Here is a 10,873-nt window from a genome sequence, read left to right as displayed (position 1 = left end):
ATTTCAACATACGTCATGTATGTTGTACCATGTATTCTAAGTGTTTGTAGAAATGCATGAATGATCTAAAGTGTAATTTATTACACTAATTGCGGGCATTGAGAAGTGATTCTCAACACTCCTATTGATGTGCATGATTTCCTTTATGCAAGATACATTCCATGTTATTTAATTTCAAGCATTACTATGCTTACATTTATGTTAAGTTTATATTCTTCAGATGCTTGAGTACCACTTGAATTAAGTTGTTGTTCCATTATTGTTTTACATTTAATATGAATATTTGTCGCAGTGTAATGTGTGTGGGACTATGTATTAGTCCAGGAAATCGGTAATCTGCTTTATGATCGTGGCTGAGGTTGCTTTCGCCACGTAGGACGTAATTAGACGAACCCAAGCCGTATTAGAGTTGGCGGCAGTGGTTTGGCCACACAGAGTGTTTGCGCATTCTATGTCGCTCAACCCAACGTGCACTCGTGCTAGTCGAGTTCGTCAAGTAACCCGATTGTCCGATGTATGTTCACCATGTATGGACGCTACTGCTTGAATCTAGGATACCGAACTTACCAGTGAAATCCTAATAACTATGGTACCTTGATCCGCTAAGACTCATGAGCCGGACATGGTGGTATGGGACACCGTGGTCGTGCTGTCGGCTTACGCTGGGGTGATGATCCTCCCCGTAGTGACCAGTGAGCAACTAAACTCGTGAGCCGATTATGGTGGTATGGGACACTATATTCGTGCTGTCGGCCTACATTGATTGGTGACGAGCCCTTTGTAGTGACCTCGAGCATACCTAGATACCGCAATGAGGTGACGAGCCGAACTGTGGTAATAAAGGTATGAAAGGCGTGCATTGATTGGTGACGAGCCCTTTGCTACGACCTCAATTATATGATCGTATGGGATGTCTAGGACTGACGACCCTAGTATGGATCACTGTTTGGATGATGATATGAGGAAGGAATCTTAACTTCCCAATCCTGCTGTATGAAATGGACTAATAACAACTTGGTAATCATATCCATGCACCGCACTTGCATGTGCTTTGTAGATGTGGCGCACTTTGAGGTGGTGTCATGCGTAACGTAAGATGAAGATGCTGAGGGTGTACACGTGAGGGCACGCATCATTTTGCATACATCCTTGCATTAACAAGAGTACTTAGGATTTATTTAATTGTTCTGCTTTATCATTACTGCTTGATTGAACTGATAACATGTTAATCAGTGCCTTATTATTCCATTGAGTTGATCACTCACTCCCACGTTCTGGGGCGGTATTAAACACCCACTAGACTCTATCTTAGGTTCTGATGTTGCAGATGTTGATGCGACTTCTGAGGCAGAGCGGGAGATGGATGATGATAAGGCTGTTTTCTCTTATATGCAGTTTTCAGACAGGTTCTAGCGAGCCTTGGTCTGATGCGTGGGATTTCTGGGATTTTTTTTGGGAATTTAAATGATGTAACTTGATACTTGAAATTTTGTTAAGTAACACTTTCATACGACCTGGTTTGTATATGTACTTCAGGGATTTACACTTGTACACATATATTTCTATAAGTCTTCCGCTTGCTTTATTCACTTATCCCTGAATTATATCTATGTTTTGGCTTAATCTATTCCATGTTTTATGCACTAATACAGTCAACATACATCCATCATTAAATATGTTGCATAAGTGATGTTTTGGAACTCGGGAGCTGAGTTAAGCTCGACCCCCGAATTTTAGGGCGTTACAAGTTGGTATCAGATCATGATCTGGATTAAACCGGACCTGGGTTATGGTCACACACCGCACGTTGTCGCCACTTTAGTGTATTTGGGTGCGGGTCTATCATAGATTTTGTGTTTGTGCTCCGTAGCTTCTATCGGCGAAAGTTTCTTGAAAACCTTCGCCAAGATCGAGTCTGTACTCTTACCTGATCACACACAGCGACCCGAAACCTTCCCTAGACCATCTATTAATGAGTTTAGATGGTCTATCTTCCCTTTTTAACCCTTAAACCTTCAAGAAATCTTTATTTGAATCAGATTTCTGCCAGAATGGCCCGATAGGCGTCAAATCATACAAGGGGCCGATCGGGGCATTTTCAGTGGGGCCCAGGGGGGAACCACATCATTCAGACCATGGGGGACCAGGAGGACCTCGCCAAAATGGTGAGGCATCGCCGGAAGGTCCAGAGACCGGTAATGCCATCGCCGATTCGGCGAGGGCTCGCCGATCAGCGGGCCAGGTGGGCCGGGCCGGCGCGGGCCGATGAATCCTAGGCCTTATGTGGCCCACCCCTCCACGGTTTTCACCTTAAAACCCTTTCTTTCATCTATTTCCTTCACAAACACCCCTCCCAAGCTCTCCCTTTCTTGAAAACCTTCTCCAAATCCTTCCAAATCTCTCCAAAATCTTCATCTTCTTCCATTTTTTGTGCAAACCCATCACCCTATCTCAAAACCTTCATTCCCATTGCTGGTTTCCCTTTCTTTCCTTCTCATTTGAGCTCTTACATCCCCCTTTTTGGCTATTAGGTGTGTGGAAGCTTCACCATCTCCCTATATCTCTCTTTCTCTCATTTCTCAAAGCCCTTTTTGAGATTGTGACAGCTATCTTTTCCATTTCTTCCCTTTTTTCCTTGATGGGGAAGAAGAGAGCGCCCGTGGATGAAGCCGGGCTGAGCCACCCAACCCGTGCACGGAGGCTGAGAGGTGCCGCCGCTAGCACGTCCGCCGCTCGTGAATTCCAGACCAGGCGGGATCTCGATCCTCGAGCTCCCATTGGTAGAACTTTGTTGGCGGAGTTGTCGCATGGAGTCTATGAAGGCTGTAGAGTCCTTTTTGAGGCTCATGTTGATCCGCGGCTCTTTAGTGAGTTTTTCTTGTTGGAGCGCCTAGAAGGGGCTGGTTGGGGTCCCTTGTTCGAAGGCGAGTATCGCCGAATGCTAGCACTGTTCGAGCCTTTTATGCCAATATTCTTGATCCTTCGCTGGAGCCTCTGCAGTTCAAGATTCCTTGTGGTAGCGGTCGAGTGGGTATTGTTAATGTTGCTTTGATATCCCGACTCCTGAAGGTGCTACTTGGTGAAGTGCATGCCAGCGAGAAGAATGTGAACAGTGTGTGCGAGAGGGATTATCGCACCTGATCCTTGTGTGGTCGTCTGGTCGAATGGCAGCCGAATAGGAGTCTTCTGGCTACCTACATGACGGACGACTTTCGTTTGCTTCACCACATATTTACATTCAATGTATACCCAAGGTGGAGCAACCGCAGCGAGTGTACGCGCCTGATGGTGGATTTTCTATATCAGGTGGGGCAGGAAGCGAAGTTGTGTGTGCCGACGTACGTCCTGCGTCAGATTATTCTCATCGCTCGTTCGAGTAGGAGGACCGAGTCGCTTCCATTTGGCCGCCTCATTTGCAAGCTTGCACATGAGTTTGGCTATAGGCTTGGGGCTGAGAAGACGGTTCCTGTTCGTCATATCAACCTGAGGACTATTAAGCTGATGAAGGTCGGTTCTGGTCGTCTTGCCTTAGAGAGTGAGGCTGAGTCTGAGAGCGGTGATGAAGAGAGTTATGCTGAAGGTGGTGCGGAGATTGAGGAAGAAACAAAGCAGGACAAGGAAGAAGATGAGGCACAGGATTCGAGTGATAGCTCTCCTCCTGTGGCGCCAGAGCAGAGCACAGAGCAGACTGCCAGAGATGCCCGTCTTACACGACTTGAAGAAGGGCAGGCTGTTTTACGCCAGGATATTGTTGATCTTCGAGGCCTTGTTAAACATAAGTTTAAGAAGGTGACTCGAACTCTGAAGTCTATCCTGTGTTGCTTGCAGGATAAGGGTGCCCCGCCTCCATCTCCTGATTCCAATGAGTAGCATCATTGTGGCCGTCCTTTGCTTTGTTTGTTGTTTTCTTTCTGTGTGTAGCCGTTGTTGGCTTTGTAGTTGGAGTTGTTTGTAGTTGTTGTTGTTGTTGTAGTTGCTGTGGTTGTTTGAAGTGTTTGAAGTGTTAGATGTTGTTGTTTTCATGCTTTCCTAGTCGTGATTCATGTACTGCTGCACTACTTGTATTACGACGATTTTGATTAATGGAATGCATGTTGTTTGTCTTTGGAGTTGTGCTGTGTTGCTGTGTGGATGGATTATGTGACGTAGAATCTGACAGGTTGTATCCTCTGTTGAATGTAGGGATTCGAAGTCTTCGGCCCGTCTCTCTTTGATTGAGTCACTTGCTGGAGTTCCTCCCCTGAGCGATAGCCAGTCAGATCCGCAGGCGGGTCCATCTCATGCCGGTGTTGGGTCGACACCTATGGCTCCTCCAGCCACACCCTCGGTTCCTAAGCCGAGCCGTGCACCTTCGTCTGCTCCACCTGCCGATAGGTTTGAGCAGATGATGCTGTTGATGCAGTAGCAGCAGATTCAGCAGCAGTAGCAGCAGCAGGAGTTCCTCTCTTCCATGGCTGGCATCTTTGCTTAGTCAGTGGGGCGACTCCACCTGTTTCACCTATGCCTCCATCTGGGAGCGCCAGTGCCAGCGGCACTTTCGAGCAATTATAGCGCTTGCGACCTCCTATGTTTGCGGGTTCTCATAGACCCGAGGAGGCTGAGTATTGGATTGACCGCATCTCTAAGATGCTGAGACCATTGCACTGCTCTGAGGTTGAGCAGGTTGAGCTTGCCTCTTTCATGTTTGAGAAGGAGGCCAGTCTGTGGTGGGACAGTGTTCTTCGCACTGTCGAGGAGGATTTTATGTGGTCGTGGCAGGCGTTTGAGGCGCGCTTCCACGAGAAGTATTTCCCGGTTACGTACCGACATGAGAAGGAGAGTGAGTTCCTTCGCCTCCGCCAGGGAGGGTTGTCGGTGACGGAGTATGAGAACCGGTTTACTGAGTTGGGACGGTATGTTCCTTTGATCCTGGGTGATCAGCTAATGAGGATGCAGTGTTTCTCTGAGGGATTGAGACCTGAGATCCGATCGAAGATTTGCTGTACTAGCATTTCTTCTTATGCGTAGCTGGTGAGCATGTCCTTGCGAGCAGAGCAGGACAGGGATAGAGCGTCCCGCATGCGAGCACCGATGGTTCCTATGCCGCGACCGGACTTTCAAGGTGCACCTTTCCTCGGCAAGAGGCCGCAAGCAGATTCTCCTCCAAGGCGTTCAGTGCCGCCTGCTCAGCAGGTGAGAGCTGATCTTCGATGTTCCTATTGTGGGAAGACAGGGCACTTGGACCATTTTTGCTTCTCCCGTATGCGAGCTAGTGGATTTACTCCACCGTAGAGGATTAGCCATCCGATGCCTCAGGTTATTTCTCCTCCACCTTTTTGATCAGCGCCAGCTCATCCATCCTTCAGACCTGCAGTTCCTAGCTTCAGGCCACCTCAGCGGCCCATGGTTCCTCCGTCGAATCGTCAGCAGCAGGCTCGAGTTCATGCGCTTTCAGCTGAAGCGCCTATGTCTGACTTAGTGCCGAGGTCCTTTGAGGTGACAGTGCATATTGAAGGTATTCTCGTTTCTATGTTAGTGGATATAGGGTCCACTACTTCTCTTATATCTTATGCCGCAGTTAGGCGTTTGGGTTTGAGATCTGTTCCTATGCAAGGAGTGACGTTTACTACCGCTACGGGGATTTCCTCTGCTTTGGGCAAGCGTTGTTTGGATTGTTTGGTCGATCTGGGTAGTGGATCGATCCGTGTTGATTTCTTAGTCGCATCGCTTTATCATTACGATGTTATTATGGGTATGGATTGGCTCACGAGGATGCGAGCTGAGATTGATTGTGAAGCTAGATCAGTGACGATCCATGGACTTGAGGGCGAGACTGTTACTTTCCCAGTTCAGGTCAGTTACCCTCTTCGTATTGGTTATTATTCTTCTCTGTTAGAGAGTTTGGCTGAATCGGCGTTAGTTAGTACGCCGGTAGTTCGGGAATTTGAAGATGTGTTTGAGTCGATTCCTAGATTACCTCCTCAGCGTGAGATTGATTTTGCTATCGATCTTATGCCTGGTGCGACGCCCATTTCATTACCCACCTATCATATGCCTCCGAGTGAAATGGAGGAGTTGAGGAAGCAGATAGATGGTTTGCTGGATTTGGGTTTTATTCGGCCTAGTGTGTCTCCTTGGGGAGCATCTGTTCTGTTTGTGAAGAAGAAGGATGGTTCCTTGCGATTGTGTATTGATTATCGCAGGTTGAATTTGGTAACTGTGAAGAATAAGTACCCTTTGCCCAGGATTGGTGATCTGTTTGTGTAACGCCCTGAAATTCGGGGGTCGAGCATAACTCAGCTCCCGAGTTCCAAAACATCACTTATGCAACATAATTAATGAATGATGTATGTTGACTGTATTAGCACATAAACACGGGATAGATTAAGCCAAAACGCAGATATGATTCAGGGATAAGTGAATAAAGCAAGCGGAAGACTTATAGTAAAATATGTGTACAAGTGTAAGTCCCTGAATTACATATACAACCAGATCGTGTAAAAGTGTTATTTATCAAAATTATAAGTACAAGTTACATCATTTCAGTTCCCAAAATAGTAATCCCATAGATCCCGCGCAATGCATCGAGGCTCGCTAGTAACCCGTCTCAAAACCGCATATAGAGAAGGCACTCGCTGCCATCCAGCTCTCGCTCGCCTCGACGCCGCATCCACATCTCGCAACATCGTGGCCTAAGACAGTCCGGTGGGTGTTCAGAACCCCCATAAACGTGGGAGTGAGTGATCAACTCTCAAAGGAACAATAAGGCAATCGGTTAACATGCTATCAGCTCAATCAAACAAGAATGATAAAGCAGACAATTAAATAAATCCTAAGTACTCTTGTTAATGCAAGTATGAATGCAATATGATGCGTGCCCTCACGCGTACACCCTCGCCGCCTTCATCTTACGTTACGCATGACATCGCCTCAAAGTGCGCCACATCTACAAAGCACATGCAAATGCGGTGCATGGATATGATTACCAAGTTGTTATTAGTCCAATTCATACACAGATTGGGAAGCTAAGATACCTTCCTCATATCACCATCCAACAATGAATTGATCCATACTAGGGTCGTCAATCCTAGACATCTCATACGATCATATAGTCGAGGTCGTAGCAAAGGGCTGTCACCAATCAATGCACGCCTTTCATGCCCTTACTACCACAATTCGCCTCGTCACCTCTTAGCTTAGTCCTTGTGCATGCTCGAGGTCACTACAAAGGGCTCCACCAATCAATGTAGGCCGACAAAGACGAATATAGTGTCCCATACCACCATAATCGGCTCACGAGTTTAGTTGCTCACCGGTCACTACGGGGAGGCTCACACCCCAGCGTAGGCTGAGACAGCTCGAACACTGTCCCATACCACCATGTCCGCCTCATGAGTCTTAACGGATCATGTACCATGGTTATTAGGATTTCATCGGTAAGTTCGGTACCTTAGATCAAGCAATAGCGCCCATACATGGTTAACATACACCGAACATCGGGTTAGTTGACGAACTCGACTAGCACGAGCGCACGTTGAATTGAACGACATAGAGTGCGCAAACACTCCGCGTGGCCAAACCACCGCGCCAACTCTAATACGACTCGGGTTCGTCTAATGCGTCTCACGTGGCGAAAGCAATCTCAACCACGACCAAAGGGTCAATTACCGATTTCGGACTAAGGCATAGTCCCAAACATCCTACACTACGACAAATATTCATATGGAATGTAAAACAGTAATGGAACAACAACTCAAATCATGGTGCATACACATCTGAAGAATATCAATTTAACATAAATGTAAGCATAGGAATGCTTGAATTTAAATAACTTGGAATGTAAATGCATAAAGGGAAATCATGCGCATCCATAGAAGTATTGAGAATCACTTCTCAACGCCCGCATTTAGTGTAATCAGTTACACTTAGGTCATTCATGCATTTCTACAAACACTTAGCATACATGGAACAACATACATGACGCATGTTGAAATACATGCACTTAGACAATTCCTTCTTCCAAGGAGTTGTCATACATGCATCTAGCATACATACATGACCAAAAATCATGGCAAACATAGTGCGTATTTTATACGTATACGGTACTTTATAAATACACTTAGAATACACAAATCTCAATATAACACATGCATATCAGGAAAGCAATGTAAACATAACATTTGACATGTGAAACTCATCCATAACAAGAATAAATCACTAACTCTGGGATTGAAAGCCTTGAAAACCATAACCTATACACTTAAAGTCCGCACCTTAAGCAAGAAAGAACCGCCGAACTGATTTAGACGAGTTGTCTTCGTCAATGGCGCAAGAATACCCTAAAATAAGGATAGAAATGAGATACAACAACACCAAGTCTAATCTAAGCTCTAACACAAGTTAGGGTTAGGTTAACTTACCCCAAAGGAACTCAGAATCGTCAGAAGACGATTCAAAGTAAAGGTTCAAAGGTGAAGAAGAACAAGGAAGAATCAAGATGATTCACCAACCAATCTCTCTCACTAACTCTCTCTTTCCAAGCTAGGGTTAGAGAAAATTCGTATGGAAATGAGAGCTAGGGTTTAAGGACTATATATAGACCTTAAAATGATGGAAATAACCCTATGGTCAAGGTATACTTAGGTTATAACCAAAGTACGCCTTTCTCGATCCAACGAAGCACTTCGGTGGGCCTATAACCACGAAAGGTCGGACTTAAGCTCACCGACCATGGATCTAGGTCAGCCTGAGTTTTCGTACGGCTTTACAGATCAACCGTGGCGACCACACTCAATTCAACGGTCACGGAAACTCGATCAGTCCACAAGCACTAGGATATGTGCCCGGGCCAACCATCCCGATCGAGGGTGAAATTGGTCGTAATCCAACGGCCGAATGCTTAAAATCGTCCGCAAGACACTACGACTCGCATTTCATAAAAGCTTATTAAATTCCAACCGTTCTCACACTCTTCACTCCGAACTCAACCAAATCGACCTAGGAACATCGGATCGACTTGATTTTTGAGGTGAAGATCAAGCCCAACTCAATGACCAACAACTTAAGATCATCGCCATCGGACTTTCGACGCGGTCCAGTCCGATCCAGATCTTCCAAAAATTCCCCGGAACAACCGGATTTAGCGATGGATCCCAGATTTCGGAGTAACGTAGTCACTAATCTACACGTTAGAGCCATGCAGATATAATTTAAAGTGATTGATGCGAATTTCACAAGCAATCAGAGTAAAGCACTAATTACCCCAAAACAACTACTTAAGGAAAGATAAGCACAAAATTCCAAGGTCGTTACAATCTACCCCCTTAAAGAAAATTTCGTCCTCGAAATTCATACCTTCATATAATCCTCGAGGATCAGAGTGTAGGTCTTCCTGACCTCAGCTTCAGATTCCCAAGTAGCCTCTTCTACACCATGATGCGTCCATAACACCTTCACGAGAGGGATAACCTTGCTACGCAGCACCTGCTCCTTTCTATCCAGAATACGCGTTGGTTGCAGTACATAAGTGGCATCCTCACTTAACTGCACTTGCTCCCAACCGATAATATGCGAAGGATCAGGAACGTTCTGCATAGAGATATGAAATACGTTATGCACGCCCGCAAGAGGTGTGGGCAAAGCAAGGCGGTAAGCTACCGCTCCCACTCGATCGTAACTTGAAATGGACCAATAAATCTCGGCGCCTTCCTTCTTACCGAACCGCAAAACTCCCTTCATAGGAGAGACCTTCGTAAAAACATGATCTCCCACTACGAACTCAAGCGGTCGACGCCTGTATCGGCATAACTTATCTGCTCTGCGCTGCTAGAAGTCGACGTCGAATGATGTCAACCTTCTCTCAAGTCACCTGCACCAACTTCGGGCCAAGCAAACTACGCTCACCAATTTCACCCAACAATGTGGTGCTCGCACGGCGACCATACAACGCCTCGAAGGGAGCCATGCCGATACTCGCCTGGAAACTATTATTATACGCGAACTCGGCATACTGAAGACAATCATCCCAACCGTCTTTGAAATCCAAAACACAAGCTCGCAACATATCTTCCAGACTTGATTCACGCGCTCCGTCTCCCCATCTGCTTGCGGATGAAACGCGGTGCTGAACTTCGATTTCCACACCCATCGCTTCTCGGATACGAGTCCGTAAGATAGATGTAAACGCGTGTCTCTATCAGACACAATCTCCAGGGGAACTCCATGTAGACGCACTATCTCCTTGATATACAACCTAGCCAACTCGTCTGCAGAGTAAGTGACTCGATCGGTAAGAAATGCGCCGACTTCGTTAATCGATCGACGATCACCCAATTAGAGTCAAATCCCTTTCTCGTCCTCAGCCCATAAATAAAATCCATAGAGATGAAATCCCACTTCCATTCGACTATGGGCATGGCAACCCAGAGGTCGGCGATGCTCTGCCTTGACCTTCTGGCACGTGAGACAACGAGAAACAAAATCAAAATAATCTTGACCTTCATATTGTCCCACCAATAAGACCTCTTCATATCCCGATACATCTTCGTGCTACCTGGATGCATCGCAAGCTTAGAACTATGGGCTAACTCGAGAACCTCACGTCTCAAGTCAGGGATGTCAGGAACACATAACCGGCCACGAAAACGTAGGCCCCCATCAGAACTAACACTCCAGTCGGAGTTCCCATCTGTACCAACCCGCTGCCTCATCTTCACCAAGAGCTCATCATCTACCTGAGCTGCAACGATCCGTCGATAACGGGCTGTACACGAATGTGTGCGATAACCTCATACGGCTCAACCACCGTAAGCTTCTGCTCAAAATCGCGCACGAACTCCAACATCTCCCACTCTGCTATCATCAGCGGAGCCGCAAACTCCAAAGCCTTCTTGCG

The sequence above is a fragment of the Magnolia sinica genome, chromosome 7 (assembly GCF_029962835.1).
Source record: "Magnolia sinica isolate HGM2019 chromosome 7, MsV1, whole genome shotgun sequence".
Lineage (NCBI taxonomy): Eukaryota > Viridiplantae > Streptophyta > Magnoliopsida > Magnoliales > Magnoliaceae > Magnolia > Magnolia sinica.
Note: the sequence above shows the minus strand (reverse complement) of the source record.